Consider the following 21,087-nt stretch of genomic DNA (forward strand, 5'->3'; position numbering starts at 1 on the left):
GGATCCAGGCAAACCTAAGACACCTACTCAGCATCAGGTTGTGCAGTTTAAGCATATATATTTATTGTGAGACTTTAAGCACAATAGTGATTGCACTTTGTACTAGTACCTCTGCTTTGTAGCTTAGGACTATGTCTCCTCATAAGAGGGTCTCAGGGGGAGATAACAAGGGCACTGGTAAGTCACCGCCTAGTTCTAGGTGTTCTAAAAATGCCTGTAGGTTACCATCACCCCCTGCAAGACTGGAGTCAGCCTCACAGGATGAGTCAGTGCCCCTGTCAGGATTTGCAGCCTCTCCTAATATTTCAGCCCAGGTATACGTCACTGAGGACTCCCTTAGAGCTACATTGGAGGGTTTTGAAGGGAGAATCATGAATTTTATTTCAGCTTCCCTGAAAGATAGCAGGAAAAGGGGTAGATCCCCTCCCTCTGCTGAGATTCCTCTTTCAGATGACACTTCTGACAATGAGGAGAGATCCCTATCTTGGGACAGGGATCTTGAGCAGTCAGATGAATCAGAGGAAGAGGAGAGAGTCCCCTCCTCGCAGGCCCTCAGAAAACAGGTGCAGTATTATACTAAATTGGTGTGTACCACATTCAGAATGCCTGCTGCTGAGATCGCTACGTCCTCTGTTTCTTCCCTGGGAGTCAGGAAAATCCCACAACCGGCCTTTTCCTTTCCAATTCATCCCTTAATGGATAAATTGTTGTATGAGGATTGGGGACATCCCGATAAACAGTTTTCTCCTCCTAAAAGGTTTTCTATGCTTTATCCTCTGGAGGAAAGTTTCACCAAGATATGGGGGGTTTGATACGTGAGAAGCTGGCATACCAACATAGGAACACCCCCCAAAAGTTTTATAACCTATGGCAAGACTGGCTAGACCTACCAGGCCTGGCTCCGCACCAATTGATTCAAAATAGGTTGCTGCAGGGCTGATCTGACCTCCACTTCTGTCATGAGCTCTGAATAACCTGTCTAGAGTTTTTGTACATAACTGTTGGGGCATGATATTGAGTGCTGATAGATGTGGGTGTTATGTACGATACTATCTCCATGTGTTCTGTTCCTAAGGGATCTCTGAGGCCGCGTACACACGGGCGGACTGTTCGCCCAACTTTGTCCGCTGAACAGTGTTTGGGCGGACAGTCCGCTCGTGTGTGGGCTTTCAGCGGACAGTTTCAGCGGACAGTTTGACGGACAAGGTTTTTCGGAATTTCCGAAAAACTGTCCGCTGAAACCTTGTTTCAGCGAACAGTCCGCTCGTGTGTATGCTTGTTCGTCAAACAAAGTTGCGCGCATGCTCAGAAAGGATTTTCACGCCGAAAGTTATAATGCAGTGTATAGAACGTCGTATTTTTCGTCCCGTCGTACGTGCCGTTCACGTCATCGCGCACGGTTTCAGCAAACTGTTCGTCCGTCGTGTGTGGCCATGTCCGTCCATGCTAATTTTGAGCGGACTGTTTGCCGAAACTGTTTGACGGACAAAGTTGGGCGTGTGTACGCGGCCTGACTCTCTTTCCCTTCCCCTATTCTCTGTTTTTTCCTTTTTCTCTTTTATTTTGTCTCTTAACCACTTGCTTACTGGGCACTTAAACCCCCCTCAGTCCCAGACCAATTTTCAGCTTTCAGCGCTGATGCACTTTGAGTGACAATTACGCGGTCATACAACACTGTACCCAAATGAAATTTTTATAATTTTTTTCCCACAAATAGAGCTTTCTTTTGGTGGTATTTAGTTACAGCTCGGAGTTTTATTTTTTGCTAAACAAACAAAAAAAGATGCAAAAAAAAAAAAAATCATGTTTTAATAGTTTGTTATAAAATTTTGCAAACGGGTCATTTTTCTCCTTCATTGAAGTGCGCTGATTAGGCGGCACTGATAGGCTGCATTGGTGGGCACTGATGGGCTGCATTGGTGGGCACTGATGGGCTGCATTGGTGGGCACTGATAGGCTGCACTGGTGGGCACTGATAGGCATAGTTAAGGCGGCACTAATAGGCACAGATAAGGCGGCACCGATGGGCACAGATAAGGCGGCACTGATGGGCAAAGATGGGCACAGATAAGATGGCACGGATGGGTGGCACGGAGAAGTGGCACGGATGGGTGGCACGGATGGGCACTGATAGGTACCACAGATAGATGGGACTGATGGGCACTGATAGGTGGCACTGATAGGTGGCTCTGATAGGTGGCACTGCTGGGCACTGATGGGCGGCACTGCTGGGCACTGATGGGCGGCACTGCTGGGCACTGATGGGCGGCACTGGGGTGCAGCACCTTTGAGGCAGATTTTGGGTGGCACTGTGGGTGGCACTGCTGGGTGGCACTGTGGGTGGCACTGTGGGCACTGCTGGGTGGCACTGTGGGCACTGCTGGGTGGCACTGTGGGCACTATGGGCACTGCTGGGTGGCACTGACAGGGGGGCACTTACTTTATTTCAGGATGGCACTGCGGATGGCAGGTGGGCACTGGCAGGGGGCAGGTGTCTGTTTAAATTGCTGGCCGTGATCGGGACTGATGTCCCGAACACGGCCGCCGGCGATCGGCTTTTTTTTTTTCTCCTCGCGCTGTCAGCGCGAGGAGGAATACTAGCCGATTACCGGCTCCGTTTTATCACATGATCAGCTGTCATTGGCTGACAGCTGATCACGTGATAAGGGGTCGGGATCGACCCCTTACACGGATCGGTGATCAGGCGAGTCTCACGGACTCGCCGATCACAGAGCGCGCGCCCCTCAGGGGGCGCGCAGGCCGCTCGTAACCGGGACTACGTCAATAGACGTAGTCCCGAAAATGTGGGTCCGCGCTATTGCCGTCATTTTGCAATAGCGCGGATCCCAAGTGGTTAAAAATAAAAAATAAAACGAAAAGTTCAGTATTGTGAATGCACAAAAGACCTCTTTCCTTCCCTCTTGTGTATTGTGCAGATATCCTGTCTGCTGACACCCTGTTTATTTTATTTTGTTTCTTCACCAACGATTCGGTCTCACTTATTTCCATTTAATATTCCTCCTTGATTTGATACCTATGTGAAGAATTTGTTTGTTACTCAGATTTCATATTATGTGTGGCGGTACACTGTGTGGTCATTGTTGTGGATGTCTTGTACCATTATGTTTTAATATAAAAACTTTTTCTGATAAAAAAAAAGATATGGGGGGTCCCATCTGTCGATGCGGCTGTTTCTTGCGTGAATAGAAACCTGACCTGTCCTTTGGATAATGCTCAGGTATTTAAAGATCCAACTGATAACAAGCTGGAAACATTAATAAAAGCCTCCTTTTCCATAACTGGCGCTGTAGTGCAAGCTACAGTCGCAGCTGTGGGGTTGTGTCAGTTCCTCAAGGAACAGGTTAAGCAGATGCTTGGCCTCCTTCCCAGTGAGGAAGTGGAGAATTATGCAGAAATACCTCCAATTCTGTGTTTCATGATTGATGCGATTTCGGATTCTGTCCAACAAGCATCTCGTTTGTCTCTCCTGTTGGTACACATGCGAAGGGCCCTATGGCTAAAGAATTGGGCAGCTGAGCTATCATGCAAGAAGCATTTGATTGGGTTCCCGTTTAAAGGGGAACGTTTGTTTGGAGAAGAATTAGACAAATTCGTCCAAAAAATTTCAGGGGGTAAATCTACTCTCCTTCCAGTCAAAAGGAGCAAACGTCCATCATTTAGGCGTTCTCTCTCTCCCGGAGCATTAAGCTCTAAGCAGTGGCGACGGCCTTCTCAACCCCCCTCTACAGGAAAGGCTCAAGGCTGGGCCCAGGGGCAGAAGAAATCCTGGGGGCGAAAGCCTGCCAAGCAGAGCCCGAAAGCTTCCTTGTGAAGGGGCGCCCCCGCTCGGCCAAGTGGGGGGAAGGCTCCTGCAGTTTGCAGAAGCCTGGCGGGAAGAGATCCGGGACGAGTGGGTGGTCTCTTCGGTATCCCTGGGCTACAAGCTGGAGTTTCAGGAGATTACACCTTCTCGCTTTCTAAGGTCAAGGATACCCAGGGACCCAGTAAAGCAAAGACCGCTATTTCTGGCCTTAGATCACTTACTATCCCAGGGAGTGATAGTAGAAGTGGACCCAAAAGAACAGGGTTCAGGGTTTTACTCAAATCTCTTTAACGTTCCAAAGCCAAATGGAAGTGTCAGACCTATCCTGGATCTGAAGGATCTGAACCGATTTTTACGCATCAGGTCCTTCCGAATACAGTCAATTCGCACTGTGGTCTCCTCCCTGCAAGGGGGAGAGTTTATGGCATCAATAGACATCAAGGATGCATATCTCCATGTGCCAATTTTTCCCGCACACCAAAAGTATCTAAGGTTCAAAGGTAGAGCAGCACCATTTTCAATTTGTGGCTTTGCCGTTCGGGCTAGCTATGGCCCCTCGAGTCTTCACAAAGATTCTGGACCCTCTCAAAACCTAAGAGCTCAGGGTATAGCCATCATGGCTTATCTAGACGATTTGCTTCTCATAGAGAAAACAATAGCGCTCCTGAACCACAGTGTTACCAGAACGCTAGAATACCCGGAACGCCTAGGTTGGATTATAAACCTAGAAAAGTCGTCCCTACAGCCTGCTACCAGGTTGGAATACCTGGGTATGGTTATCGACACTGCTCAGGGCAAGGTGTTTCCACCAAGGCCAAAAGCCTTGGCCATTGGGGATCTGGTGCGCCTAATTCTGGGCAGAAGATCTTCCCCCATTCGGTTGTGCATGAGACTGTTAGGGGAAATGGTCGCCTCCTTCGAGGCCGTTCCATTCGCCCAGTTCCACTCAAGGTCTCTGCAAAGATGCATCCTTGCGGCTTGGAACAGGAATCCCCAATCCTTGGATCTTCCTATGCGTCTATCCCCAGGGACACGCAAGAGCCTCGTCTGGTGGTTACAAACCGAGAATTTGCTGAAAGACAAAACTTTTCTTCCTCTTCCATGGAAGATTATTATGACAGATGCCAGCCTGACAGGCTGGGGAGCAGTGTTGGAGGAGACGTGCTTGCAGGGGAAATGGTCTGCGATCGAGAAGCTATTGCCCATAAATGTCTTGGAGATCCGGGCAGTTTATATGGATCTCATAAACTGGTCTTTCAGACTACAGGGTCTCCCTGTTTGGGTTCAGTCCGACAATGTCACAGCAGTGGCCTATATCAATCACCAGGGCGGTACCAGGAGTCTGGGATCAGTACAATTTGATTTATGCCTTCCCCCCGTGCCTGCTTCTGTCGCGGTTTTTGGGAAGAGTCAAGAGGGAAACAAAGTCGGTTCTTTTGGTAGCCCCGGCTTGGCCCAGGCGACCGTGGTACGCAGAGATCATGAAGTTGGCAGTAGGCAGGCCGTGGATCCTCCCTCTCCGGCCAGATCTGCTCTCACAGGGTCCTGCTTTACACAGTCCTGCTTTACACAGTCTGAATTTGACGGTTTGGCTGCTGAGACCCACATTCTGAGAGACCGTGGGCTTTCGGGGCCAGTCCTTTCTACTCTGGTCAATGCCAGAAAGCCGGCCTCTGGGCTTATTTACTACAAAATCTGGAGGGCATATGTTTCCTGTTGTGAACTCAGGGAATGTCATCCTAGAAAGTATGTCATTAGCAGGATCTTGGCCTTCCTGCAGTCAGGCCTAGAAATGAATTTGGCCGTAAGCACTATCAAGGTGCATATTTCGGCCTTGTCAGTGTTTTTTCAGAAACCACTTGCATCGCATTCCCTGGTGCGGGCTTTCATCCAGGGGGCTATGCGGATAAGGCCGCCAGTCAAACCTCCGGTATGCCCATGGGATCTGAATTTTGTTCTCTCAGCTTTGCAGGGGCAACCTTTTGAACCTTTGCATCAGGCTTCGTTAGTTCTTTTGACTAAAAAATTGGTTTTCTTGTAGCCATATCCACGGCTAGAAGAGTGTCAGAACTAGCAGCTCTCTCCAGTAAAGAACCGTATCTAATTATTCATAAGGACCTGGCGGTAATGCATCCCAACAGGTCCTTTCTGCCTAAGGTGGTTTCAGGATTCCATTTGAATCAAGATGTGAGCCTACCATCCTTTTTTCCGGACCCACAGTCCGCAGAAGAAGAATCTTTGCACACTTTGGATGTGGTAAGGGCAATCAGTATCTATCTTCAGGCAACTGCACAGATAAGGAAAACTGATTGCTTATTTATTTTGCCGGAAGGCCCTAGGAAGGGTCAGGTGGCATCAAAATCCACTCTCTCATGGTGGATTAGACAGATTATTTCTCAGACCTATAGTGTTAAAGGGAAGATCCCTCCTTTTCAAGTGAGAGCGCACTCAACTAGGGCTGTAAGTGCTTCTTGGGCAGTGCATCACCAGGCCTCCCTGGCTCAGATCTGTAAGGCTGCAACTTGGTCATCAGTCCACACATTCACCAGATTCTATCAGGTGGATGTCAGAGGGCAAGAGGATATCGCCTTTGGGCGCAGTGTACTGCAGGCTGCAGTTTAGGTCCTCCGGTTCTTGGCGGCCTATATATTATGATCTGTGTCTCCCTCCCCTCAATCTGAGCATTGCTTTGGGACATCCCACTATGTAATGAAGCTCCTGTGTCCCATGATGTATGATCAAGAAAATAGGATTTTTATATACAGCTTACCTGTAAAATCCTTTTCTTGAGAGTACATCACGGGACACAGGGCTCCCATCCCTCTTGGGTTTTACGTGGTTTCCTATTGCTTTACTACAAAACTTAGGTGCCTCCCATATGGGAGGGGTTATATAGGGGAGGAATTCTCCTTAATTGGGGGTTAACCAGTGTCCAATCACCAGAGGTGCCTATATAACCCACTATGTAATGAAGCTCCTGTGTCCCGTGATGTACTCTCAAGAAAAGGATTTTACAGGTAAGTTGTATATAAAAATTCTATTTTTTATGTTGTTGGCGTTGACCTGTTTTTTTTCCGCTTGTTTCCCAAGATAACCATCTTGGCGTTTGTCAAGAGGGTGAGAGTGCCCAAAGAAAGTGCCTACGGCCAAATCACCCTGAAAGTGCCCGATCTTGTCTGATCTCGGAGGCTAAGCATTGTCGGGCCTGATTAGTAACTGGATGGGAGACCGACTGGGAATACCATTCTTTTTATGCTGTTGGCGTTGACGTTTTTTTTTTCCGCTTGTTTCCCAAGGTGACCATCTTGGCATTTGTCAAGAGGGCTGAGAGAACCCAAAGAAATCTCCTACGGCCACATCACCCTGAAAGCGCCCGATCTCATCTGATTTCGGAGGCTAAGCAGGGTCCGGTCTGGATAGTAACTAATTACAGGTGCCGTAGGAATCTTTTTATATTGTTGGCTTTGACCTGTTTTTTTTTCGCTTGTTTCCCAAGGTGACCATTTTAGCATCTGTCAAGAGTTTTGAGTATGTCCTGAAGCGTTCGCCTAAGGCCACATCACCCTGAAAGCGCCCGATCTCAGAGGCTAAGCAGTGTCAGGGTCAGATGGGAGACCGCCAGGGTCTATGTTGTTGGCGTTGACCTGTTTTTTTTTTCACTTTTTTCCCAAGATGACCATCTTGGCATTTGTCAAGAGGGTTGAGAGTGTCTGAATAGAACACCTATGGCCACATCACCCTGAAAGCGCACAATCTCATCTGATCTCAGAGGCCTAGCAGTGTACGGCCTGGTTAATACCTGTATGGGAGACCATCTGTGAATACCAGGTGCCGTAGGCTTCTTTTTATGTTGTTGGTATTGACCTGTTTATTTTCGCTTGTTTCCCAAGGTGACCATCTTGGCTTTTAACAAGAGGGTCGAGAGTGCCTAAAGAGATCACCTATGGCCCCATCACCCTGAAAGCACCCGATCTTGTCTGATCTCGGAGGCTAAGCAGTGTCGGGCCTGGTTAATACCAGGATAGGAGAACGTCTGGGAATAACAGGTGCCGTAGGCTTCTTTTTATGTTATTGGCCTTGACCTGTTTTTTTTTTTTCACTTGTTTCCCAAGGTGACCATCTTGGCATTTGTCAAGAGGGTTGAGAGTGCCCGAAGATATCGTCTGATCTCGGAGGCTAAACAGTGTCAGGCCTGGTTAGTACCTGGATGGGAGACCGCCTGGGAATACCAGGTGCCAATGGGCTTCTTTTTATGTTGTTGGCTTTGACCTGTTTTTTTTGCTTGTTTCTGAAGGCGACCATCTTGGCGTTTGTCAAGAGGGTTGGGCGTGTCTTGAAGAGAATGCTTACGGCCACATCACCCTAAAAGCACCCGATCTCGTCTGATTTCAGAGGCTAAGCAGTGTCAGGCCTGGTTAGTACCTGGATGGGAGACTGCCTGGGAAGACCAGGTGCCATAGAAGGATCTGGCCTGGTTAGTGTCTTGATTGGGAGATCGCCTGGGAATACCGGATGCCGTAGGCTTCTTTTTATGTTGTTGGCTTTGACCTGTTTTTTTTAGCTTTTTTCCCAAGGTGAGCATCTTGGCCTTTGTCAAGAGGCTTCAGAGTGCCCAAAGAGAGTGCCTACGGCCAAATCACCCTGAGAGAGCCCAATCTCATCTGATCTTGGAGGCTAAGCAGCGATGGGCCTGGTTAGTACCTGGACGGGAGACAGCCTGGGAATACCAGGTGCCGTAGGCTTCTCATTATGTTTTCGGCGTTGACCTGTTTTTTTTCCCTTTTTTCCCAAGGTGACCATCTTGCCATTTGTCAAGAGGGTTGAGAGTGCACAAAGAAATTGCCTATGGGCACAACACCCTGAAAGCACCCAATCTCGTCTGGTCTCAGAGGCTAAGCAGGGTTGGGCCTGGTTTGTACCTGGATGGGAGACCGCCTGGGTTTTCCAGATGCCGCAGGCTTCTTTTTATGTTGTTGGTGTTGACCTGTTTTTTTTCGCTTGTTTCCCAAAGTGATCATCTTGGCATTTGTCAAGAGGGTAGAGAGTGCTTAAAGAGATCGCTTACAGCAGCATCACCCTGAAAGCACCCTATCTCTTCTGATCTCGGAGGCTAAGAAGGGTTGGGCCTAGTTAGTACTTGAATGGGAGACGGCCTTGGAATACCAGGTGCCGTATTCTTCTTTTCATGTTGTTGGCGTTGACCTGTTTTTTTTCGCTTGTTTCCCAGGGTGACTATCTTGGCATTTTTCAAGAGGGATGAAAGTGCCCAAAGAGATTGCCTATGGGCACATCACCCTGAAAGCACCCAGTCTCCTCTGATCTCAGAGGCTAGAAAAGGTCGTGCCTTGTTAATACCTGGATGGGAGACCGCCTGGGAATACTAGGTGCTGTAGGCTTCTTTTTATGTTGTTGGCGTTGACTTGATTTTTTGTTTGCTTCCCAAGGTGACCATCTTGGCATTTGTCAAGAGGGTTGAGCGTGCCTGAAAAAAATCTACTATGGCTGCATCACCCTGAAAGAGCCCAATCTCATTTGATCTCAGAGGCTAAGCAGGATTAGGACCTGGTTAGTACCTGGATGGGAGACCGCCTGGGATTTCTCAATGCCATACGCTTTTTTTTTAAGTTGTTGCTTGATTCCCAAGGTGACCATCTTGGCGTTTGTCAAGAGGGTTGAAAGTGCCTGAAGGGATTGCCTACGGGCATATCACCCTGAAAGCACCCGATCTCATTTGATGTTGGAGGCTAAGAAGAGTCGGGCCTTGTTAGTACGTGGATGGGAGACCGCCTAGGAATACCAGGTGTCGTAGGCTTCTTTTTATGTTGTTGGCGTTGACCTGTTTTTTTTTAGCTTGTTTCCCAAGGTCACCATCTTGGTGTTTGTCAAGAGGGTTGAGAGTGCCTGAAGAGATTGCCTATGGCCACATCACTCTGAAAGCACCCAATCTTGTCTGATCTTGGAGGCTAAGGCCGCGTAGACACGGGCGGACTGTCTGACGGACTTGGTCCGCTGAAACGTGTTTCAGCGGACAATGCGCTGGTGTGTGGGCTTCAGCGGACTTTTTCAGCGGACAGTCTGGCGGACTAAGTCTTTCGGAATTTCCGTAATATTGTCCGTCCAAACTTGGTTTCAGCGGACAGTCCGCTCGTGAGTAGGCTAGTTCGACGGACTAAGTATGGCGCATGCTCAGAAAGGATTTACACGGCCGAAGGTTGCATTGCAGTGTATTGGACGTCGAATTTCTAGTCCCGTCGTACGTGCTGTACACGTCATCGCGCAAGCTTTCAGCGGACTGTCTGTTCGTGGTGTGTGGTCAAGTCCGTTCATTCAAAAGTAGGACGGACTGTCTGTCGGATTGTCTGACAGACTTAGTTGGACGGATAGTCCGCCCATGTGTACGCGGCCTTAGAATAGTCAGGCCTGCTTAGTACCTGGATGGGAGACCACCTGGGAATACCGGTTATTGTAGGCTTCTTTTTATGTTGTTGGCGTTGATTCGTTAGTTTTTTTCCACTTGTTTCCCAAGGTGACCATCTTGGCATTTGTCAAGAGGGTTGAGAGTGCCCAAAGAGATCGCTTACAGCAGCATCACCCTGAAAAAGTCCTAGCTCTTCTTATCTCTGAGGCTAAGAAGGGTTGGGTCTAGTTAGTACCTGGATGGGAGATGGCGTTGGAATACCAGGTGCCGTATTCTTCTTTTTATGTTGTTGACATTGACCTGTCTTTTTTCACTTGTATCTCAAGGTGACTATCTTGGCATTTGTCAAGAGGGTTGAGAGTGCCCAAAGAGATTGCATATGGGCACATAACCTTGAAAGCGCCCGATCTCCTCTGATCTCAGAGGCTAAACAGGGTTGGGCCTTGCTAGTACCTGGATTGGAGACAACCTGGGAATACTAGGTGCTGTAGGCTTCTTTTTATGTTGTTGGCGTTGACTTGTTTTTGTTTTGTTTGTTTACCAAGGTGACCATCTTGGTGTTTGTCAAGAGGGTTGAGAGTGCCTGAAGAGCTTGCCTATGGCCACATAACCCTGAAAGCACCAGATCTCGTCTGATCTCAGAGACTAAACAGGGTCGGGCCTTGTTAATACCTGGATGAGAGACCACCTGGGAATACTAGGTGCTGTAGACTTCTTTTTATGTTGTTTGTGTTGACTTGTTTTTTTTTTGTTTCTTTCCCAAGATGACCATCTTGGCGTTTGTCAAGAGAGTTGAGAGTGCCTGAAGTTATAGGCTATGGCCACATCACCCTGAATCTGTTCCATCTCATCTGATCTTGGAGGCTAAGCAGGGTCGGGCCTGGTTAATGCCTGGATGGGAGACCGCCTGGGAATACCAGGTGTCGTAGGCTTCTTTTTTTTTTCAAATATAATTTTTTCTCCAAACAGGGGAAGACGGGTCCCCCGAGTACATAATGCAACAGAGAAATACAGAGCAAAAAGCAGCTGAACAATACTTGATACAGGTATATTCGCAACTGTGAGTCTGCCTTCCATCAATCATAATGATTCAAGGCACGAATAAAGTATTGTACCAAGATCCAGGGTCACACAAACCTCAGGTCCCTCCGTCATTCCCAATTTTCCACTTTTTCCAAAAGAGAGAGTGGGTGGAGGGGGTGAGAGATAGGGGAGGAAGGCAGAAAAGAGAAGGGGTGAAAGATCAGGAAAGGAGAAGAGGGGACGAGACACAATGGCAGCCACTGTCCAAGGGGCCAGTCAAGGAAAGCTCAGAGCACTAAGGTGATAGCAGGCGACATCCTTCCAGCGAGAATATAAAGGTATTCCAGATGTCCCAGGTTTGTTTAAAAAATTCTTGTTTACCTTGTGATGTGAGGATCAAGTCCTCCATTTTTTTTAATGTCCTCTATTTTCCTAAGCCAGTGAGTAATGAAAGGGGGGGGACATTTTTCCAATAGAGAGGGATGCAGGATATCGCCGCATTTATCACATGCCGTAAAATTGATTTTTTTGTACTTCTTAATGGGAATCTGTGAATGGGGCAAGAGAAAGAATGCAGCCTCTTCCGGGATGGAGAAGTCTGTGAATTTTTGTGTTATGCATCGGATCTCTGTCCAGAAGTCCACCAAGCTGGGGCAGGACCAAAAAATGTGGATCAACGTGCCCTCTTCTTCTCCACACCTCCAGCATATGTTCGAGGAAGAGGGGAATTATTTATGCAGCTTTGATGGTGTCAAATACCACCTGGTGAGAAGTTTAAAATTTGTCTCCTGTATCTTCGTGCACAGCGAGGTTTTGAGAGCCAAAGTGATAATGCGTTGTCTCTGTGCTGGGGAAAACAAGCAATTAAGGTCCTTTTCCCAGTTGGACAGACAGGTTAAGTGTGGGTGATCTGTTTGAGAGAGAATGTGGACCAAAGGGCCTTCGCTCCTGCATAGAGTCTCAAACTCCGTCTGAGGGCGTGCGAAAGTTTGAGTATTGGGGATGGAATGGAAAAAATGATGTTGTTGCGCCGCTCTCCAAAAAGGCAGTTGGAAAAGCCCTGTCGGATCTGTTAGGGTTGAGAAAGAAGGTCATTTTCCATCAATGACGAATTTAGACGCATGGTCTAGGTTGGAATTTCTAAGTGGGTCCCCGGTTCCATGTTCGGATGGCCACGTATAGGGAATAGGGGGGAAGTCAAAGACGTGAGTGTGTTTTGGGTAGCGATCAGGTGACTGACTTTCAATGAAGCCCCTATAGTGGGATGTGACGTCAATTCTGTGGGTAAATCCTTATAGCACCACATGGCGCTTCTTAGCGGAATTCGGGAGTGAGATTGTCCGAGTTGCACTCAGAGCTTAGAAAGTTTGTTTCCATTCCAGTCCAATACACGCCCCAGATGGGAGGCCAGGTAGTAGCATCGCAAGTCAGGGAGAACCAACCCTCCCTGTTGTTTAGACAATGTCAGCTGTGACCACTTAAGTCTGGGATTTTTGTGGGCCCAGTTAAATTGAGTGAGCAGGGATTGAGCTTGCTTAAAAAACGGGACTGGAATCTGGATCGGGAGAGCTTGGAAAAGATAGGTAAATTTAGGGAGTATGTTCATTTCAATGAGATTGCATCTCCTGAACCAGGAATGGAGGCCAGAATGCCACCCGTGAAGCAAGAACCTAAGTACTTAAGGGCTGTATGGGTCCATTTAAATCGAAAATTGGACTACAAGTCTAGTAACGTTTGCGGGGGGACTTCGACCCCCATGGCCTCTGATTTCAAGAAGTATCCCGTATATCTGTAATTCCCGAAGGAGATTTGGCAAGGAAACTCTGGGATTCGTCAACAAGAACAGCATGTCATCTACGTAGGCAGATGTCAATAGTACCCATTTGGAGTCCCGTTATGTCTGAGTTTTGTCGAATTGTGGAGAGAAAGGGTTCCAATGACAGTCCGAATAATTGGGGCGACAGGTGGCAACCCTGTCTGGTCCCATTCCCGATGTCAAGGGGAGATGAGAGCACCCCATTCGCTTTGAGTTGAGCTGAAGGGCGTGAGTATATCTTACTTTTCAATGCCAGCATCCGTTCACTCAGACCTATATGGCTAAGGACCGAGAACATGAATGTCCATTTGACCCGATCAAAAGCCTTCTCGGCATCAGTGCTCACGAAAAGACAAGGGGTCCCAGATGACTTTGCTTTATGGACCAGGGTAAGCACCTTAATGGTGTTGTCCCTATCTTCCCTGGTGGGAATAAAACCTAACTGGTCAATATGTATAAGGGACTGCAAGTGCTGTGCCAATCACGTAGCGAGGATTTTAGAGAATCGTTTTAGGACCGAATTTAGGAGGGAAATTGGTCTGTAGCTCTCACATAGGCCCGAGTCTTTGCCCTCCTTAGGTATCAACGAGATGTGGGCTCTAAGGGTATCCTCAGGAAAATCCCCATTCGAGCTCAGAGTATTCAATAAATCCACCAAGCGCGGGCCGAGAATAGGGAGGAAGGTCTTATAGTATTGTGCGGTATATCCGTCATGGCCCGGAGCCTTACCCACCTTCGAAGGTCCCACGGCCATCTGGACTTCTTCCAGTGTGATCGGGTTCTCCAAGTACTCCCGTGATTCCGATGAGAGGGTTGGTAGACCAGAACCGGTTACATATCTGTCTATATTGTCCTGTCCAGACCCTGAATCGGGCAGGTTGTAGAGATCAGAGTAGCATTATTCAAAGACTTTGGCTATTTGGGTTGGGGTAGAGGCCCTCTGGCCATTCTCATCTATCAACTGTTGTATGTAAGAGGCAGATTTCAACTCCTTTACCGACCTGGCAAAGATTTTTCCGCATTTGTCCCCTGACTCCTACATCAGTTTACGACAAAATTGGAGTGCCACTTTCGCTTTATAATGGAGTAGGTCAGTAATCTGGGTACGGAGTGTCCCCAATTCAATCTCTAAGGTCTAAGGTCCGTGAGGGGGCATGTTTATGTTTCGCTTCCACAGAGGCAAGTTCACAAACCAGATTAGCAATTTGTTCCTTCCGTGTTCGTTTGATGCGTGCCCCGTGCCTGATAAGTACCCTGCGGAGTACTGACTTGTGAGCCTCCCAAATTATCCCCGGGTGGCAGTTTAGTTTTCTTGGAAATAAAGGTCCAATTCCCTGGTCACATCTGCTAAAACTTCCGGTATCTGGAGGAGGCTCTCATTAAGGTGCCAGAATAGAGACCTAGGTGAGGGGTTCCTAGAGAGGGTGTAGGTAAGGTCTACAGGAGCGTGGTCGGACCAAGTAATATGGCCGATGGAGGAAGAGCTCACCAAGTGCAGTTGGTCATGTGGAATCAAGAAGAAGTCTATCCTCAAGTATGATTTGTGAGGGGAAGAGCAAAAAGAGTAGTCCCTTTCCCCGGAGTGTTGCAGACACCAGACATCAACTAATTGGTCATTCAGTAAACACTTAGTAATCCGCTTTCTAGAGGAAATGAGGAGCGAGGAGCAAGAGGCAGAAGTGTCAACCGATGGCGAAAGGGGACATTAAAGTCCCCACCTAATATCAACTGGCCCTCCCGAAAGTCACATAATCTGTGCAGGGTAGTTCTGAGGAATGTGTCTTGGTGATCATTGGGAGCGTACACAGTGGCAAATGTAAAAAGGAGCTCTCCAATGTGACCCCTAAGAAAAAGATATCGGCCCCCAGGGTCCACCAGAGAATCCTGGAGAACCGAGGGGAGCCTGCTAGAGATCAGAATGGAGATTCCCTTGGTCTTAGAGGAGGGGTTAGTAGAGTGGTAGACCTTAGGGAAGGATCTTGACCGTAGAAAGGGGAGGCTAGTATTTTTAAAATGTGTTTCTTGTATAAAGGCCACATCAGTACAGGAAGTCTTCAGTTCTCACAGGAGGATCCACCGTTTTTCAGAGGAGTTCAGTCCCTTAACGTTTAGAGAGGTGACCTTGACTGAGTCTGCCATCGCTCCTCGGGGAGGGGAAGGGGGACGTCAGAGAAAAGCAAAGAAAGTTGAACCAAGGTAGGTATTGGGTAGGTAATGGATGACGGGAACTAAGGGGGAGAAAGGAAGGAAAGGTAAGGGGAAAAAGAGGTCAGGCGAGGAGAGGGAAATTAAGGGTTGTCCGCACTCAACACTACAGGAATTGTATACTAAACAGCACAATTATGCTATAGCATTTACCAGATGTACACTGGGTTTAAAGCGCCGTCCTACTTGAGTTGGTGGGTAGACAGGTCGGAGAGGGAGCCCCCGGATTCCAGTCCCCCCAGTCCCGGCAGTGGTAAATATCACGTTTGATACCGGTATGCAAATAAAAGATAATCAGTAACATCATAGAACCAAAAAACAATAGTATAATCAAAACAGAGGTAGAGCATATAACTGTCAGCACTGAGGGGTCTCCTCAGCTCGCCCTAAATGTAGGCATGCATGTGGGAGCCCGTCACAACAGAAAAGGCATCACAGAATGGGATCCACCACCCCCCGTCCCATACCCCAAAAGTACATGCAGCCCCCGAACAGATGCATTTCTCCTTTTGGCAGATTGTCCTCTCCTTACCCACTCTCCTCCGTCCACGCCCCGGGGGAAAAGGGGGAGGGAAGGGGGGAAAGGGGGGGGAGAGGGGGGATTGAAGGGGGGAGGGAAGGGAAGGAGGTAAGGGAGGGAAGGGGGGAGGGAAGGAGGCAGCAAGGGAGAGGGGACAAACATGCGGAAAGGTCAAGTCCTTTAGCGCACCCACACCAGCAACCACCCGGACCCCATACGTTTCAACTCCTCCCCTCCATAGTCACCACATCAAGATGAAAGATGAGCAGCCCTGGTCGGTGCATGGAGAATCCGGCAGGCAAGGGGCTGGGGCCACCATCCCTCTATCCAACGGGAGACTTCACCCGAGCAGCAGTCCTGGGGCCCGCCAATTAGCATCTCTCCTGCATCGCCATCGGGGGCTGTGTAGAGCATCCAGAGGGAGGCTGGGACAAACAGTAAGGGGTAAATCCTCCAGGGGGGAAGCAGTGTCTCGTACCAATAGGCGCAATAAATAAGTCATCCAGGGTGTCCCCGAAAGCTGCAGAAGGCAATATCGGCAAAGAGTAGGTGGGGGCCAGAGGGGGGGGGGGCGAGGGGCACAACCAGGGAGAGGGGACACATATGCGGGAATGTCAAGCCCTTCCAGTACAGCGCACTAGGTATCACTCAGACCCCCCAAAGTGCAACTCCCCCCTCTAAGGTCAAGACTCCAGAAGGGAAGATGAGCCGCCCTGGTCTGTACATGAAAGAACCTGCTGCCAAGGGATTGGGGCCATCATCCCTTCCTCCAATGGGAGATGCCACCAGCATGACAGCCCCGTGTCCTGTCAAGTGGTGCCGCTCCGACAATGTCGTCGGGGTATATGTGGAGCATCCAGGGGGAGGCAGGGACCACCCAAACAGTGAGGGGTAAAGCCTCCAATGGGGACCGGTGTCAGACAGGAGGATAGCGGTGTCTTGTACAAGTTGGTTAATTAGACAAGTCATCCAGTGTGTTCCTGTGAGCAGCGGAAGGAAAGGTCGGTAAGGATTATGAATGGGTTGGGGCCAGGGAGTGCATAAAACTGCCACCAGATGACCGGGGCAGAGAGGGCAAGGGGATGAAAGTCAGATCTGGTAGGTGGGGGGGGGTGAGGAGTCTCACTCATATTACTCACGTTGGCCATCCCGTGAAGCTGAGCTCTCTGCCAGGATGTTCTTCTGTATAATCTAGCCTATCTGTATACATTAGCCTGTCTTTTGTACACATTAGCCTCTCTGTATCAACTAGCCAGTCTTCTGTATACACTAGTCTGTCCCTAGCTTGTCTTTTATACACATAGTCTCTCGGTATACCCCGCATTTCTGTATACATCTTTATACCCTAGCCTCTCTGTATAATCTTGCCTCTCATTATACCCCAGCCTGTATTCTGTTTACCCAATTTTGTCTTTTATATAAACTAGCCTGTCTACTGTATAACTTAGCTTCTCATTATACCCCGGCCTCACTGTCAGCTTGTCTCTGTACACTAGCCTCTCTGTTTTCCCTAGTCTCTCTGTATAAAATAGCCTCTCTGTATACACTAGTCTGTCCGTATACTCTAGCAAGTCTGCATACACTAGCCTCTTTGTGTAAAACAGCCTCTCCCTCTGTATAACCTTGCCTCCATCTCTGCATATCCAGTATGTTCTTCTGTATAATCTAGCCTGTCTTTTGTACACATTAGCCTCTCTGTATAAACTAGCTGGTCTTCTGTATACACTATTCCGTCTGTATACACTAGCAAGTCTGTGTAACCCAGTCTCTCTCTCCCTAGAAAACACCAACCCTGGCCCTGACAGACTCCTCCCACAAATACGGGCTGGCCTTTGACCAGCCTTCCCACTTGTAATCGGAGTCTTCAAGTGGGAAATGCGATATTACTTAAGAACCAAGGCCTGAGGTGTTCCATGGCCTGGATGGTCAGTATGCTTGAAAAGAGGGCAAAAAGACACAAGTATAGGTGGAAAAGGAAAGGTAAAGATCCCATCCATAAAATGACATATGCCAAAACGCCAACTGTAAGTAACCGGTAAGTTACAGCTGTCAGAGTAGAACCCACCGACTCTTGACCTGAAGATGAGAAGGAACCCCCTAAGAGCCTGCAAGCTACGCAAACCCAAATGAATGTCCCATGAAGGATAGGATGAGCCTGATGCCCAAGGTAACCCAGACATGAGAATGAACTTCTTGTGAATGAGAGGATACGTGGGGAAAAGGGAGCAAGGGCTGACCCGAAGAACCCCTACAAGAAGATGGCTGAGCAGACTGAAAAAACCCAACACAAGACCGCCTGGGGTATACAGTGAGGCTATTATAATTGGAATGAGGCTGGGGTAATAAGATTGGCTTGGGTATACGGCGAGGTAGACCCTAGAAAAGAAACAGAAATCAGAAAAGTCAAACAAGGTAATACAGATAGGCTAATGTTATTCCCCTGAGCCTGGTGTATACAGAAGAATGGCTAGTATATACAGAGAGGCTAGTGTGTACAGATGACAAGCTATTGTTTACAGATAGGCTTGTGTATACAGAAGAGAGTCTGGGGAATTCAGTGAGGCTAGTGTATGCAGAGAGGCTGGGACACCGAGACTATTGTAAAAAGAAGGCAGGCTAGTGTATATAGGTTACGGGCACGTGTATACAGAAGACAGAGAGGCTAGTCTATATAGAGGGACTGGTGTACACAGAAAGATTAATGTATACAGAAAGGCTAGCGTGTACAGAAGACAGGACTTTATTTTTTGCTAATGCAACTACTTCTAAATGAGGTAAAGAGTTACAGTGCTTTTTTCAGATTTGGTGCTGTTAAAAGGTCAGTGGTGTGTTGTCAGTGGTGATATCAATGTGACAGTTAATGTGGAGAACTACATATATACAAAATAGAGCAAAAGAGTGCTAAGTTTATTTTGTTAAGTCATTGACTGATAGACGTTAAGTAATTGGCCGTTATTGGTTTGGCAGTACATGGTTTATTTTAATGTAAGATAGTTTTATTCTCTACCTATAGCCGAGTTTTAGACGACTTTATTATTAGCATTAGTCGCATTAATCATATTTATTATGCAGAGTTTAAGTATTGTAGTTAGACGATATTGCTTTTGAAAGATTTGTATTTTTATACATAGCATTGTTAGTAGACCAATAGGACAATTTACATGGCTTAATATTGCAGAGCGTAATTTAACAGGAAAGAAATCCAAAGCGTTAGTTGCAGTAGCTTCATAAAACTGAGAAATCGTTGCATTACTCTAAATGTAAAAGTTGTTCCGGTAGCACTGAGAAGACTGATATTAGATGAGTGTTCTACTTATTCCGTTTACTATTGCAGAGAGATACCGGTTAAATGTTAATATCTTAATATTTATTGCTGCGTGTAAGGTAGAAATAAGATGGTTTTGTGTGAGTTGGTTTACCAGGATTTAGAGATCGTAATCTGGTTATTCTAATAATAAATATATCAAAATATCTCAGATTAATATTGAGACAGTATATACAAGTCGAGTTTAAGTGGAAATACACGAAATGACAGCAACGACGTGTGTAGGTTTTTATCAATCGGGTTCATTACGTGTCTTTAATCATGTAGTGAATATACCCCAAATATAGCATAAGGATAAGAAAGGAAAATAACTGGCAGAGGATGACATGGCAAAAAGACAAACTGCATTAGAAATGTGAATGTGAATTAGAGATGTCAATCTCCATTGGTAACCATTAATAAAGTTAACACGGCTACGTACAGCAAAGTTTGAGCTAAGCAGCTAAATATTCCTTTATATTGCAGAGCTAAAGTATTGCAGTTGAAAAGAGATCGGAAGCGTTTTTTGCAGTAGCTTCAAAATTACTGAGAAATCATTTCATTACTCTAAATGCAAAAGTTATCCCGGTAACACTGAGTGGACTGATATTATATGAGTTATCGTTGTAGTAAAAATTCAGTTTCCTATAGCAGAGAGATACCAGCTAAATGTAAGAAGAGCAATTGAACTGTTCATATCGGTAGGATTGCATTACTCTTAATATGTGAAACGTGTAAAGAAGCAAAAGATGGTTTTGTATTATCCTAAAAGTAGCAGTATACGTAATAAAGGTGAGTAGGTTACCTGGATTTAGACATAGCAAACCCTATAATCTAATTTAGCAAAATTAGAAAGGATAATATTGAGACAGTATATACAGGTCGAGTTTAAGTGGAAATACACAAAATAGCTAGCTTACCTTTACATTGTTAAATAGAGCCTTGCAAAGTAATACCAAGTTAGAATATCGGACTAGCAATTAGATGAGATGATTGCTGTAATCATAAAATATCCACAACTTGTCTTTAAGGATGAGAAAGTATAATAACCGGAAATGTATGAAATTTTAAAGAGACAAATTGCATTAGAGATGTGAGATAGACATGAAATGTCAATCCCCATTGGTTACTTACATGTAACCATTAATACAGTTAACGCGGCTAAATACAGCAAAGTGTGAGCTAAGCAGCTAAAGGGTATACATTATTTAAGAGTAAATTGACGTAGCTTGTAAATTCCAACGTGTAAATCGATCCATTAATTTTGTTACGCACGAAGACGGCTTACACTGACTTTTCTCCGTTTCCACTGGTTATCCGCATAATGTATCAGTAACCCTGAACATTAATAGTGATAGACAGTTTACAATAGGATGTATGCTTGATGTGAATTTAAAATAGTTGCATTATGTGTTATTAATGTAATCAAACTTTATTGCTATCCTTTGCTACTGCAACCACTTTCTCGCATTTTGCTGCTTTTAAAAAATGTGTTGCCAGTGTTATGTGTTACAAATGGTCATCAGTGTGACAGTTGAAGTAATACACAAAATAGAGTCAGAAAGACTCTATTGCATAGAGGTAGAGAGATGGTTGCATTATTCTTAATGTGCCGGTTGTAAAAGGTTTTAAAAAGATGGTTTTGTGTGAATTTTGCTTTAACGTAAAATTAGCTGTAGACATTATAACTATGGTTACGCTTACAATGATTTAGAGATAGTAATCTCTATAATATAATAATAATAAGTATATTGAGGCAGTAAATATAAATACAGATAAAGTGAATACACAAAAGGGATCAAGAGATAGTTGCAAAGTAATATCCTCATTAAGGCCGATTGTCGGAATAGCAACATAACACGAAATATGAGCACGGCTAAAATACAGAAAAACAGTACATTATTTAGGAGTACAGTAGAATATAGTATAAATTATTTAAGATTAAATTGACTTAGCCTGAAAAAATCTAACTTTAAAT

The 21,087-nt window shown here is 46.4% G+C and overlaps 7 pseudogenes; all 7 read left to right on the forward strand.

Moving 5' to 3' along the window:
* The first annotated feature begins 7,762 nt into the window (after positions 1-7,762).
* LOC143928928 (5S ribosomal RNA) lies at positions 7,763-7,881 on the forward strand (annotated as a pseudogene).
* Positions 7,882-8,167: 286 nt separating this feature from the next.
* Positions 8,168-8,286, forward strand: LOC143929134 (5S ribosomal RNA; annotated as a pseudogene).
* Positions 8,287-8,446: 160 nt separating this feature from the next.
* Positions 8,447-8,565, forward strand: LOC143928497 (5S ribosomal RNA; annotated as a pseudogene).
* A 951-nt stretch (positions 8,566-9,516) lies between these two features.
* LOC143928863 (5S ribosomal RNA) lies at positions 9,517-9,635 on the forward strand (annotated as a pseudogene).
* A 981-nt stretch (positions 9,636-10,616) lies between these two features.
* LOC143929030 (5S ribosomal RNA) lies at positions 10,617-10,735 on the forward strand (annotated as a pseudogene).
* A 100-nt stretch (positions 10,736-10,835) lies between these two features.
* On the forward strand, positions 10,836-10,954 carry LOC143929060 (5S ribosomal RNA; annotated as a pseudogene).
* Positions 10,955-11,054: 100 nt separating this feature from the next.
* LOC143929012 (5S ribosomal RNA) lies at positions 11,055-11,173 on the forward strand (annotated as a pseudogene).
* The last annotated feature ends 9,914 nt before the right edge of the window (positions 11,174-21,087 follow it).

Source organism: Lithobates pipiens, unplaced genomic scaffold, assembly GCF_037356315.1.
Source record: "Lithobates pipiens isolate NorthernLeopardFrog02 unplaced genomic scaffold, aLitPip1_a1.2 Scaffold_23, whole genome shotgun sequence".
NCBI lineage: Eukaryota > Metazoa > Chordata > Amphibia > Anura > Ranidae > Lithobates > Lithobates pipiens.